Genomic DNA, 14,789 nt, shown 5'->3' with positions numbered 1-14,789 from the left:
GGCAGAGGGAAAACTAGAATATCACAATATTCCCATATTTTCAGTTTATATTTTTAGAATTTTATTGATATATTTTATTTTACATTAGAACATTTTTTAGATTATATTCACCCTATGAGAGCTCTCTTGTAACAAAGTAAAACAATTAAGCAAAACTAACAATCTAATGACCTCATTTAAAAGTGCATGCAGGGAGAACAAGTGGGCTCAGTGGATAGAGAGCTGGGGCTAGAGACTGGAGGCCCTGGCTTCAAATCTGACCTCAGATATTCCCTAGCTGCATGATATTGGATAAATCACTTAATCACAGTCACTTAGCCCTTATGGCTCTTCAGTCTTGGAATCAATACACAGTGTAGTACAAAATGTTAGAGTTAAAAAAAAAAGAAAGTATATACCCATAGCACTCCATCCTCAACCTTTCTAATTAAAAGCTTTTTTAAAAAATGAATAGTCTTTTAAAAGTACTAGAATAAAACGTGTAAAGGTTACAAGATGAAACAAAACTAATAATATTGTTGATGAACAGATACACTCATGCTTTGCTGATGGAATTGCAAATTTGAATTCTCTTGGAAATTGATTTTGTAATAATTAGTTAGTTACAAAAATCACTCTGTCCTTTAGAATAGAATTTCTTTGTTGGAGTTATAACCTGAAGATGTCATCATTTGAAAATATTGTTTAACCAATTAAATAATCTTTAAAAATGAAAAAAAAACTTCTTAATAATAAATATACAGAGTCCTGAAAAATACATTCCTCCTTTGCCTACATATAAAAATATATGTCTTATTTTGTTCATCCATTATCTCTTTAGTAGGAGGTGGGTTGAGGTATTTCTTCTTTAGTTTTCTGAAAGGGTGAATCCTCGTGTTGATCAGAGTTCTAAAGTCTTTCAAAGTTGTTTTCATATATCATGTTGCTGTCATATAAATTGTTTCCCTAATTCTGCTTATTTCATTCTAATCATTTATAGAAATATTTCATTTTATTTGAAATATTTTCATCATTTTGCAAGATACTATTCCATTATATTCATATTCAGTTGTTTAGCTGTTCTGCTATAATAAAATGCTCTATTAGTTTCTTGTTTTGTGCTAGTATGAAAAGAGCTATGGCAGATATTTTTGAACATATTTTTCTTTGATCCTATAGGGATATAAGTTTAGTAGTAGCATATCTGGTTAAAGGGACATGCATAGTTTGTAAGTTTTAGGGGCGGAGTTCCAAATTGCTTTCCAGAATGCCTGGATAAATACAGAGCTCTGCCAATAGGGCAGTAGAGTGGCTGGAAATATGCTACATATTTTTATGGTTTTTTAATATGTTTTAAATATGATATAATATTACATATATATATTAAAGATTTCCATACAAAGATTTTCATGGAAGCAACATAAGAAATCACAAAAAATAGAAACAACACTAGAAAAATAAATAGTAATCCATTGATGTAAAAGCATAAAGCAATTAAAACAATAGGAGTAATACAAAATAATCTCAGATGTGAGTGTAATAGTAGGATTTAAAAATCTATATGTAATAAGGAGGAGGGGAGAAGAATCAACAAGAATGTAGCCTATGTTAGGTGTGACCATCTAAGAAGAAAAATAAATACAAATGAATGGACAAAAGAGCACTGATCAAGAACTAGAGGGAGAAAATTTAAATTGTTATGGTATTTTATACACCTAAATTAAGTATAGATCAATATGAATGAAGTAAGTTTAGTTGCTTGCATTAATATTTGTTATTAGGCTTTTAATGAAATGTTTTTTTAAGGAATAAGAGGTTGTGAGAATTCAATAAGAAAAATGCTCTACATTAGTGTCAAATTCATATGAAACTAGGCCACTAAATTATACATGAGGTTCCTAGTGGGCTGCACATTACTTAGAAAAACTATGTGAGCATTATCTATGTTTTATTATATTTTTAGTGTTTAAAAATATTTCCCAATTATATTTCAATCTGATTCAGATAAAAGTTTGGAATAGACACCCTCTTTGTCAACTCAGCTGCACATTATTCAGACTAGATATATCAAATGAGGTGCCAGGAGGCTCATAAAACTTGTGAATATAGTCCAAACCAAATGAAAATATCTTGGGAAATATTTGACAAAAAATACAATAAAACACACATAATGCTAATATGTGGTTTTCTAAGATAATATTTGATCTTCAGGTTCTTTATGTACAATTTAGTAGTCCTAGTTTCTATTTGAATTTGACACCACTGAGTCAGGAAACTTAACTCAGAGAACCTTGGGTGTTTAGAGCATCCCATAGGGTGAGTAGGAATGGTACAAAGGGGAAAAAATTCATCAATGGTACTGCCTCAGGAATTTAAAAATTAATGTTTTTTTCTGGGGTATTGAGTAGTAATATTAACTGCGCATAAATTAACAAGTGCTTTCCAAGATGGGCATAAAGGCCATTTGTGAATTTAGAAGTACATCCTTATGTAATTCCAGAGGTTCATGGGTCCTGAGATGTGCTTAAGTTTCGCAAGTCTTTGGCACATTTCTTCATAGCTCTGGCTTTATGCCTAGCTCTGAGTTTCCTGTTAATATTTACTGAAATATGTAATTCCTGAGGGATTCAAGTCTGAACAGTCTCTGAGTAACTTAGGTATTAGCAAAAGACCACTTTCTTCTTGAATCTGACCATTTGACAAGGGAAGTGGTTGTTCAATAATGCACCACCCTTTTAGCCTATAGAATTAAATAAAACGTTTTAGAAAAAAATAGTTTGAAGCAGTACCCAAAATTACACCAATTCCCTTCTTTTAGTTTTTACACCAGTTTCAAGCCAATAGTTTTCCTTCTGAGGAAATCTAAGAGGGCTCTCTTCCAGACTGAAAAGATGTGGTGGGATCAAAGTGTTCCTCATTTCCCTGCAATCAAGAATTCCTAGGGTAAGATAATTCACTATACAGTCAATGGCTTTGGTTGGATTTTTTCACCTCTTTCTTCACCTCTTTCTCATGGTTTTTATTTTGCATGTCTTCCCTCTAATAAGTTCCATTTTGGGCAGATGTTTGTAAAGCAATTCAAAGGACATCAACCGAAAAAAGAGAATTCTTCAAATCATTCCTTTGGAGCAATTTGGGATATAAGTGGAAACTTCTTATCTATATGTGTTTATTTGTATCATATTCAGAGGAAGATGAATAAGTATCATGGGATCATAGACTTAGATGTTGAAGAGATCTCAGAGATTTCTCTTATCCTCTTCCTTTATACAGATGAGGAAACTGAGGACCCTGGAGGTTAAGTGATTTGTGGGAGGTCATAAAGGGATTATCACAGGTGGAGTTTGAATTCAAGTTCTCTGGTTGAAGAACCAGCATTTTTTTTCACTATACTTGTTGATATTTCTTGATTCATTAGATGAGAAATAGTATTATAAATTACACAATGAATCAAATTATCCCATAGTTGTAGTGTTGATACTATCCCACACTTTCTTTCTCTGACTCTATCTTTGTCTACCTGATCATTTTCTCTAATTTTTTATGCATATGTATATCTAGATATTTTCTAAAAGTCTAGTTAATGAGTGCAGTTTTAGGCTAACTGAAATTTTAAGCTGTTAAAGTTACATTGACTTTTGTATGTTGTACATCTATATTGAATTAGAAATATACACATATTCCAACACCAACACATACAATAATTTATTCAGCCATTCCCCAATCAAAGCATATCCCCCCATTTTCCAATTTTTTTGCCACCACAAAGAGTGTAACTATACATATTTTTGTACAAGTCATTTTCCTTATTATCTTTTGGGGGTATAATCCCAGTAGTGGTATGGCTGGATCAAAGGGCAGACAGTCTTTTAGCGCCCTTTGGGCATAGTTCCAAATTGCCTTCATGAATGGTTGAATCAATTCACAGCTCCACCAGCAATGAATTAGTGTCCCAATTTTGTCACATCCCCTCCAACATTTATTACTTTCCTTTGCTATCATGTTAGCCAATTTGCTAGATGTGAGGTGGTACCTCAGAATTGTTTTGATTTGCATTTCTCTGATTATAAGAGATTTAGAAAGTGTTTTCATGTGCTTATTGATAGTTTTGATTTCTTTATCTGAAAATTGCCTATTCATGTCCCTTGCTCATTTATCAATTGGGGAGTGGCTTGATTTTTTGTATAATTGATTTGACTAATAAATTTGAGTAATTAGACCTTTGTCAGAGATTTTTGTTATAAAGATATACTTTTTTTTTTTTTTGCAATTTGTTGCTTCCCTTCTAATTCTGGTTGCATTGTGTTTATTTGTACAAAGAGTTTTTAATTTAATGAAATCAAAATTTTCATTTTACATTTTGTAATATTTTCTATCTCTTAAAAATTTTCCTTTCTCATATATCTGGCAGGTTTACTATTCTATGTTCACCTAATTTACTTACAATTTCCTTCTTTATATTTAAGTCATTCAGCCATTCTGAATTTATCTTGGTATAGGGTATAAGATGTTGATCTAAACCTAATCTCTAATATATATTGTTTTCCAATTTTCCCAGCAATTTTTGTCAAATAGGGAGTTCTTGTCCCAACAGTTGGGATCTTTGGGTTTATCAAACACTAGCTTGATGAGGTCATTTACCCCAAGTCTATTCGATTGATTCTGCCTTCTGTCTCATAGCTGAGAGCCTTTCTAAGCTCCAAGGGTGAAGGTAGACATAAAACCCAAACCCACGGATCCAGCACATAATGAGAGGAGCAGGACTACAGGCAGCTACAGAGGGAAAAGAAGGAGCAAATATGAGCAAACAACAGAAGAAGAAAAAAAGAAATTACAATCAACAACTTCTATGCAGGCAATGAACAAAGAGCAAATGTAGCAGCGGAGGATCAAGGAAACCATGCAAAAACATAGAAACTCCAGTGAATTGGAAACAGGCTTTGGAAGAACTCAAAATACAATTCAAAACACAATTAAGAGAGACTGAAGACAACTGGGAAAAGAACTTAAAAAGCAAGATAAGTCATTTGGAAACAGAAAATAATGTCTTGAAAGGAAAAATTAAACAGCTTGAAAATGAGACAAAGGAGATAAAAGAAAATTAGACCAGAAGGAGAAGGATGACCAAGAATCCAGGGATGAAATTCAGTCTTTAAAAATCAGAAAACAACCATTGAAATCAAGACCTCACAAGGCTGCAGGAAAATAGAAAACAAAATCAAAAGAATGAAAAAATTGAGGAATATATGAAACACTTCATTCACAAAACAGAACATTTAGAAAAGCATTCCAGGAGAGACAACTTAAGAATCATTGGTCTACCAGAAGACCATGACAAAAGAAAAAGCCTGAACATCATCCTACAGGAAATTATTCAAGAAAACTGCCCTGACATTCTAGAGTAAAAGGGAAAAGTGGGGATTGAAAGAATCCACAGATCACCTCCTGTACTTAATCCCCAACTGACAACACCCAAGAATGTTAGAGCCAAATTCAAGAACTACCAGGCCAAGGAAAAAATATTACAAGCTGCTAAGAAGAAGTCATTTAGATATCATGGAGCTATAGTGAGGATAACACAGAATCTGGCTACATCTACACTGAAGGATCAAAAGGCATGGAATATATTCTGGAAAGCAAGGGAACTAGGTCTACAACCAAAAATCAACTACCCAGAAAAACTGACTATATTCTTACAGGGGAAAGTATGGTCATTTAATAAAATAGAAGAATTCCAAGCATTTGTAAAGAAAAGACCACACCTGAATGGAAAATTTGATGTCCAAACACTGAACCCAAGAGAATAATCAAAAGGTAATTAAGAAAGGGAGGAAAAAAAGAAAAACAAAGCAAAACAAAACACTTTTTTAAGGGAACCAATAAGTTAAAATGATATGTATTCCTATAAGAAAAGAGCATATTGGTAACTCTTAAAAAATGTTATTATTACCTGGGTAGCTAGAAGAGTTATATTTAGAGGGAATAGTGACAAACTGTATAGGATGAAATGCCAAGACATAAATATGTATATAGATATATGTATGCATAAATATATATGTATACATGTATATGTATGATGTATACTATATATCTCTATATATACATATATATATATATATACATATATATATGTATATATAGTACAACTAGAGTAAAAAAAAAGAGGTTAATACTAAGAGAAATGGGAAAAGAAACAAAATGGGGTAAATTTATATGTCACAAAGAAGCCCATGGTGGGAGGGGGGAAGAACATAAAAGTATTAGCTCCTAATCATATATTAATTCAATAGTTATTTTACTTTCAATTTTATTAATTTCTCCTTTGATTTTTAGAATTTCCAATGTAGTATTTATCTGGGGATTTTTAATTTGTTCTCTTTCTAGCTTTTAAATTTGCATTCCCAATTCATTGACCTCTTTCCTCCCTGATTTATTGATATATGCACTCAGGAATATAAATTTTCCTGTTAGTACTGCTTTGGCTGCATCCCATAGATTTTGATATGATGTCTTCTCATTGCCATTCTCTTCAATGAAATTATTAATTGTTTTGATGATTTGTTCTTTAACCAACCACTTTTAGAGAATCATATTATTTAATTTCCAATTAATTTTTGATTTGCCTCTCCATGTACCCTTATTAATTATTATTTTTATTACATTATGATCTGAAAAGGTTGCATTTATTAGTTCTGCTTTTTTTTCTTCTTTTTGCATTTGTTTGCCCTAAAACATGGTCAATCTTTGTGAATGTAACATGTGCTGCTGAAAAGAACATGTATTCCTTTTTGTCCCTATTTACTTTTCTCCATATTTCTATTAACTCTATTTTTTTTCTAAGATTATATTCACATTCCTTACCTCTTTCTTATTTATTGTTTGGTTTGATTTATTGAGATCTGATAGAGGAAGGTTCACGTCTCCCACTAGTAAAGTTTTACTATCTATTTCCTTCTTAAGCTCCACTAGTTTCTCCTTCAAAAATTTGGATGCTATACCATTTGGTGCATACATGTTAAGTACTGATAGTTCCTCATTATCTGTACTGCCTTTTATCAGGATGTAATGACCTTTTCTATCTCTTTTAATCTGATCTACTTTTACTTTGGTTATTTCAGTTATCATGATTGTGACTCCTGCCTTCTTTTTCTCAGTTGACACCCAATAGATTTTGCTACATCCTCTTACGTTTACCCAGTGTGTGTCTACCTGCCTCATGTGTGCTTCTTGTAGACAATATATGGTAGGAGTTTGGTTTCTAATCCACTCTGCTATTTGCTTCCATTTTATAGGTGAGTTCATCCCATTCACATTCAGAGTTATGATTATCACCTTTCCCCTGAAAAGTATATAGTCAGACCCTATTGTCTTGCCTTTCTGAATATCATATTCTAAGCCTTGTAGTCCTTTAGTGTGGAAGCTTCCAGATCCTATGCAAATCTGACTGGGGCTCCTTGATTTCTGGATTGTCTCTTTCTGGCTTCTTGCAATATTTTCTCCTTGGCTTGGAAGATCTTGAATTTGGAATTACATTTCTTGGGACTGTCTTTTGAGGATGTAATATAGAGGGTGATCTATGGATTCTTCCAATGTCTCTTTTGCCCTCTTGTTCAAGAATATCAGGATAATTTTCTTTGACAATTTCTTGTAATATGATGTCAAGACTTCTGTTTTTTCCCCCTACATTTTCAAATAGACCTATGATTTTCAAATTTTCTCTCCTGCACCTGTTTTCCAGGTCTATCATCTTCTCAATTAGATATTTCATGTTTTCTTCTATTTTATCATTCTTTTGACTTTGCTTTATTAAGTCATGCTATCTTGTGAGATCATTAGCTTCTATTTGCCCAATTCTAGTCTTTAAAGACTGGTTTTCATCTATGATCTTTTGATTTTCCTTTTTAGTTTGTTCTAATCTGCTTTTCATGGCTTCCTGTAGGTCAGTTCTGGTCTCTACTTTGCTTATTATTTCATGTGATTTCTGTGTCTCTTTTTACAAGTGGGAGATTCTGTCTTTTAAATGTTATTTTCCTTTTAAATTACTTGCATTTCTTTCTCTTACTTTTATTCCCATTGTTCCTCTATCTTACATGGTTCTTGAACTTCCATTTGAGTTTCTCAAGAGCTTGTGACCAATTTCCATTTTGGGGGGGGAAGTTTGGATGTGTTTGCTTGTTTGTCATTCTTTGCTGTACTCTGTACTTTGTACTCTGCTACTTTTCTCCATAGAAGTTATCTAATATCAGAGGCTTTCTCTTCTTACTTTTTTTTGGTATTTGTGGATTATAGTTCTTGGGTATTGGTGGACATTACTGTGTTAGTTTTATCTTCCCTTATCAGACAGAAGCTTAAGTGAGGAGGACAGACAGCACTTGGTATAGCAAGCTACTGAGGGGTTTTGCCCTGAGGCTATTTTTCGAGTCTTCATGGTGTCTTCTGTGGGCAGACCATCTCTGTGCTATCTCTGCTCTTGTACTCTATAGGTTCCAAGTCTCTCCACCAAGGCTTTGCACTGTCCTCAGTGGTAAGATTGTGGCGCCATCAGCCAGCTTCCAAAAATTTAGAGATTGCTCTGACTTTCATTCTGACTCTTGCAAGGTAGGTGTTGTGTGTGTGCGTGCATGTGTATGTGTGTGTGTGTGTGTGTGGTGTGTGTGTGTGTGTGTGTGTGTGTGTGTGTGGTGATCAGCTTTCTCCTTGGTAGGTGTAATTTTAACCTCTTATAGCATGGAAATGTCTAAACCCTGTCTCCCTTCAAGACTGTGGCCTATGGTAAAGCCCTTTTCCTTGTCTGATTTTTATTTTTGTCCTTTTGAGACACTTTGTTGTGATCAGTATTAGGAAGTGTAGTGAAGTAGTCCAAAAGTATATATACTGTCTTCATTCTATTATCAATTTTTTCTCTGGAAGTTTACATACACATGTCATTCTTCAAACAATATTTTTCTTCTTGTATGTAATTTTCTCTTCATTCTGCTCATTTAATTCTTCATAATTTAATGTAGATCTTTCCATATTTTTTCAAAATTAATCTGTTTATCATTTCTTACAGTGCAGTAGTATTTCATCACAATCATATGCAACATATTATATGTGACTGTGATTTTGAGGTAATTTCCAGTATATACTGTGGTCCACCCCCATAATAAAAAATTGACAACTTGTCTGGAAATTATAATCTGAGAGTTGCCTGAGGCATGGAGAAGTTAGATAATTTGTCTGTGTTAATACAGCTAGTATATGTCACATGTAGCACTGGATCTTAAGTCTTCCTAGCCTTGTATTAAGTAAATCACTAAGGTTGACACTATGAAGGAAAACACAGCTAAACCCCTTTATAATCTTGTTTTTGGGTGACAGGGCAGAGACTCATTACTTAGGTTGTTACAATATACTTACACATGTAAAAGAATAACGAGGTAGTGCAGTAGATAGCGCATGGGGCTTGGAATCAGGAAGGCATTTTCCTGAGTTCAAATCTATTCTCAGACACTTATTGGTTGTGTGATCTTGGGCAAGTTACTTAGCCCTGTTTGTTTCAGCTTCTTCATCTATAAAATGAACTGGAGAAGGAACTAGCAAGCCACTCCAAAATCTATGCCAAGAAAATACCAAATACAGTCATGAAGAGTCAGACTGAAGGGACAACAAATACATGTAAAGTTCTTATGGTTCAAGAACTGCAATTTAACTCAAATATGCAGTCATGTCAGATATCAACAAACATTTATTGAGCTATGCTATAAATAGGCATTACTGTGCTTGCAAAAAAAAAAATTCTGGCAATATAAAATGTTTAAAACAGAGACCCAAAAGATAATTTGTTAAAATGTGAACTTTTTTCCCCTATCATTTTCATCTGTGATTCATCTAGAATTGGAATATCTGAGAATGTTAAACATGGGAAGGTTTTCCAGAAATTCAGTTAATTTATATTCTGAAGAAGGAAACTGAGGTCCAAAATAGCTATGTTAATTTCCTGAGGTGATACAGTCTCAGAGTTAGAATTAGAATCTCTGCCTTCTGATTCCCTAGTCCCCTGATCCCTAGTACTCTTTTCCATTAGACTGATTCCCATATTTATAAATACTATTCTTCACTGCTTATACCCATTGTTTCTTTTTAGTATCCCTAATCCTATTCTTATCATTGTTTCTATGCATGGGAAGAAAAATGAAGAAATAAAACTGAGAATTAAAGAACAAAGAAAAAAGAACTGAGAAGGGGCTAAGGCCTGGGAGGGAGAAATACTCAGTTTGAGTCAATACAACCAGTTCTTAAGAGTGGTGTGATGGAATAGTGCTTTGAGAATATGTAAGAAATTACAAGGTCCTCAGAAAGCTCATAAATTTATTGGACAAAAGACATTCACACTTAAAATAATGAATGGACAAAATTATATGGCTATCATAATAATATCAATAATAAACCCCTAATATAATCACTATCTCTCCCCCTCACTCCATAGTATCCAAACAACAAGTGCTATGGATAGTCAGTAAGGGAATAGATTATTGCTACCTGGAATTATTTGGCATGACATCATGGAAAACGACACTTGAAATGCACCTTGAAATGAAGAGGAGAGATTTGGATAGTCAAAATGTAGAAGTGCAGAGATGCCAACCTATATAAGCATATCAAATGTGCTTGAATAAGTAGGGATGGCACCAAATTGTTCAGGGTCTTGAATACTAGGATAAAAGGCTTTGTAATCATTTTAGTGGGCATTGTGATGCTACTGAAGATTCTTGAGCATAAGAGAGAAATAGTAAAAATGGTTTTCTTTTATCCTAATATGGTTGGTCAGTTGTGGGAAACCACTGGGAATTGACCAAAAGACATAAGCTCTAGGAATTCCACAGGCATTTCACAGATGATTCTTAGATTCCATGATTCCCAAAGTCCTTAAAGCCTTCTATCCTGCCACTTTTCCTGTCAGAATCAATGTATCACTCAGTACATGAATTATCCTTTATGTGTTTTCTCTCAATCAGAATATTAGCTCTTTGAGACCATGGATTATCTTACTTCTCTGTCTGCCTCCAGTAATTATCACAGTACTTTGCATATAGCAAAGGTCTGATGAACATTTTCCCATTTCATTGGAAGAAAAAAAGATTTCAGGAGGTGGAGGTTGGAGGGTTGGTATTCCAGGTCTGGAGGCAGGAGAATTATGTATGAGGCATAGTAAGTAAGGAGACCAGTTTAGCTGAACTATAGAGAGAGAGAGAGAGAAAGAGAGAACAGTAAAACTTGGCTGGAAATATAGATTGGAGATAGATCTTGAAGGACTTGAAATGCCAGAATGAAGAGTTTCTCTTTAATGCTATGGGTCAGTGTAATTTATTGAATAGGTGAGTGACATGGTCAGACCTACATTTTAGAAAATGGCTATGCCAGGTATATGGAGGATGATAGAAAAGATGAGGCAGAATGACCCCAATCAGGATCCTACTGCAAAGTCTAGGCAAGAGGTGATGAGACCTTGAATGAGGGTGGTAACTGTGAATAGAGAAAAAGAATAGGATATGAGAGATGTTGTGAAGGTAGAAATGACAAAATTTTGTGATAAATTGGATTTGTAGATTATGAGAAAGTGATGTATCAAGGATAATGATGAAGTTCTGAGCCCAAGAGACTGGAAGGATGGTGGCATCCTTGCTCAAACATTTAGGGACTGAGTGGGAAGGAGATAATGAATTCTGTTTTAAGACAGCTAATTGTTAGTAGATCTAGTGCTAGAATTCAAGTAAAGAAGACCCAAGTTCAAATATTGCTTTGGGTCCTTATTTTTTTGTGACACTGGACAAGTCCCTTAAACTCTTTCAGATTTCAAGTTCCTTTCTTATAAAATGGAAGAATAAAGCACCTATATCAGAACTTTCTTTTAAAGATGAAATAAGTTAACATATATAAACTGTTTTGTGAATCTTAAAGTGCTATATAGTTTCAATTTTGTAAATGTTGAGTTTGAGATGTCTATGGAACATCTAAAGTGTCTAGTACGCAGTTTATGATATAGGTCTGTTGTGCAGAAGAGAATATATAGATCTGAGAGTTATCTGCCCAAAGAGAGAAGATAATTAAAACAATGAAAACTACTGAAGTTTCCAAATGAAAGAGTATAAAGAGAAGAGACCAGAGCAGAGCCTGGGGGATATGCACAGTTAGGTGCAATGACATGGATGGTGCCTCAGCAAAAGACACTGAAAAGGAACAATCTGATGTACAGAAGAACCAAAAGAGAACAAAAGTAAATAATTTGACAAAACAAAAAATGACCATCATAAAAGGTTGAATTCAGGTGGACTCAATTATATGTATATCTCTGTACTACATCAGATTAGGTTATAGGACTATTGTAAACTCTTTAAAAAAATATATGTATGATAGAAAATAACATATTACACAACAATAATATAATACATAGGATTTGTTATTAATATGAAATAAATTATAGCAAATATGCTCATGCAAAAGAAGCAAATTTTCACATTAGCTGTGTACAAAAAATTGTATCATTCTTTTTCCCTTTCCCTTCTACTCCCCAAGAAGATAGGTAATATGATACGTTACACATACATTATCATATAATACATATTTTACTATTTGCCATGTTGTAAAACAAGATGTATATTGTTTACACAAGAGAAAAATTAATGGAGGAAATAAAGTGAAGAACGGCATGCTTCAATTTGCATTTAGATTTTATCTGTTCCTTTTGTGGTAGGGGATATACTTCACCATGAGTTCCTTAGAGTTGTCCTGGATCCTTGCCTTGTCACAATTGATCATCATACATTATTGTTAGCTGCGTACAATGTTTTTCTGGTTCTGCTCACTTCTTTTTGCATCACTACATATAAGCCTTTTCAGGGTTTTTTTTGTGATCATTTTATTTGTCATTTCTTATGGGCCAATAGTATGTTATTATAATCATATACCACAACTTGCTCAGTCACTCCTAAACTGATGTACGTCCCTAGCACGTTTACGTTTAGAATTCAAACAAGCTGTTAAAAGTTAAACAATGTAATCAGTTCAGTATTTACCTTATTCTTAGAAAACAGAAGCCATTGTGTGTGAGATCTCTTTTTTCATATACTCTTTTCTTATACATCTCCCAAATCTTTGACATCAGGTTCATTTCTATCCTCTTTTATTTCATCCCCTCTCTGTCTTTCTTTTCTAAATTTCTCTCATTCTAGTAATTCATTTCCTGTTGACTACAAACATTCCTAAATTAAAGCCTTTACTTTATCATGTCTGATGTAAAGCTTTTGTCTTCTTCCCGATCTTCTCAGATACTTGTAACTCTTTCAAATTACATTGTATTAACTTTGCATATATTGAATTTACTTATATTTGCCCATGTACCTCCCTATAGAATGTAAGCTTTTTGAGGGCACAGACTATTTAATTTTTTACTTTGTGTCCCCAACTTTGCCCAGGAACACCCATCTAATACATGTCAGAAAGCAGGATTTTAAACTTAGATCTTCCTGACTTCAAATCCAGAACTCTGTTCACTATGTTATGATGCCTTTCATTGAACATGTAGCTAAACTGAGTCTTGAGAAAGGAAAACTTGGGAAGAGGAAAATATTGTCAGTGTCTTAAAGCTTTCGAAGAATTATCTCATAGAGAAAGAGTAGCCTTGTTCTCTTTGGCCCAAAGAGCAGAATTAGGGGTGCTGAGTAAGAAGTTTCTGAAAGAAATGCTTAGTTTTAATGTAAGCAGCAACTTCCTAATGGTTCTGTTCGAAAGTGGAATGGATTGCCTCACTAGGGTTTCCATTCATTGCAGGTCTTCAAGGAGATTCTACTGAATGACAGTTTATCTGGTATATTGTAGTGGGAATTTGGTTTTAGATATGGATTGGCTTAGATGGTCACTGAGGACCTTTGCAATTCTAAAGTTCCTTTATCTGCCAAGTAAAGGAACACCTATGAAGGTGAAACCACAGATTGACACAAGTATAATTTCTATTCTTTTATCACCTGAAACTGTGAGAAAAAAGCACAATAAAGTTGATACTGATTAGAAGTAGCGGTCTCTTATAAATTCAATTATAACCCAGTAGATTGCTCAATTTTCACTGGTGAAAGTCAAAGAAAATCACTGTTACAGATTGTCGAACCTGATAAGGCAAATCAGTATTATCCATCTGTTTCAAAGCTTTGTCTACACAGACTCATGTGCATATCATAGAGAAGTGATGTGGTGTTTTTTAGGTATGATAAAAGTCAAGAGGGAGTTAGTATTTGTTTTGTTATTATAAGAACTCTCCATTAGCAAACCTTTTGAATGAATTTGATTCAAAGTTGAATCATGCTGATTTTTCTGGGTTACTACATAAAGTGGATTAGTGAGATGACTCATTAGAGCATGTAAGCAGATCACATTTTTCCCCATAGCAATGATGTGGGAAATTACAACCTAGAGCAGTCTTTATGATTTGTTACTTATCATCAATGTCAAATTAGTCAATTTTGAAATGACTAAGAATAGATAGCTATACTCTTCATCCTATTCCCTGCCCCCCAAATACAGAAAAAGACTAGTAGTACAGAAGTAAATATATAAGGCAGTATGCTTTGATTTATAGAAAATGTACTAATAGGGAAGGTTAAAAAAAACCCAAATGAATGGAGAAAAAAAGCAATGGATGAGTCCCCATATTAGTGTATTTTCCAAATTTTCTGAGTAATTACCTAGTTCAAAGAGAAATCATACTTACCTATTAATAGAAATAGAAACTACCAGAAGTGGGAATGACTGCTTTAGGAAAACCTGCTTTGGATGAA

The sequence above is a fragment of the Monodelphis domestica genome, chromosome 8 (assembly GCF_027887165.1).
Source record: "Monodelphis domestica isolate mMonDom1 chromosome 8, mMonDom1.pri, whole genome shotgun sequence".
Lineage (NCBI taxonomy): Eukaryota > Metazoa > Chordata > Mammalia > Didelphimorphia > Didelphidae > Monodelphis > Monodelphis domestica.
The sequence above is the reverse complement of the archived record's forward strand: the minus strand, read 5'-3'. Positions refer to the sequence as shown.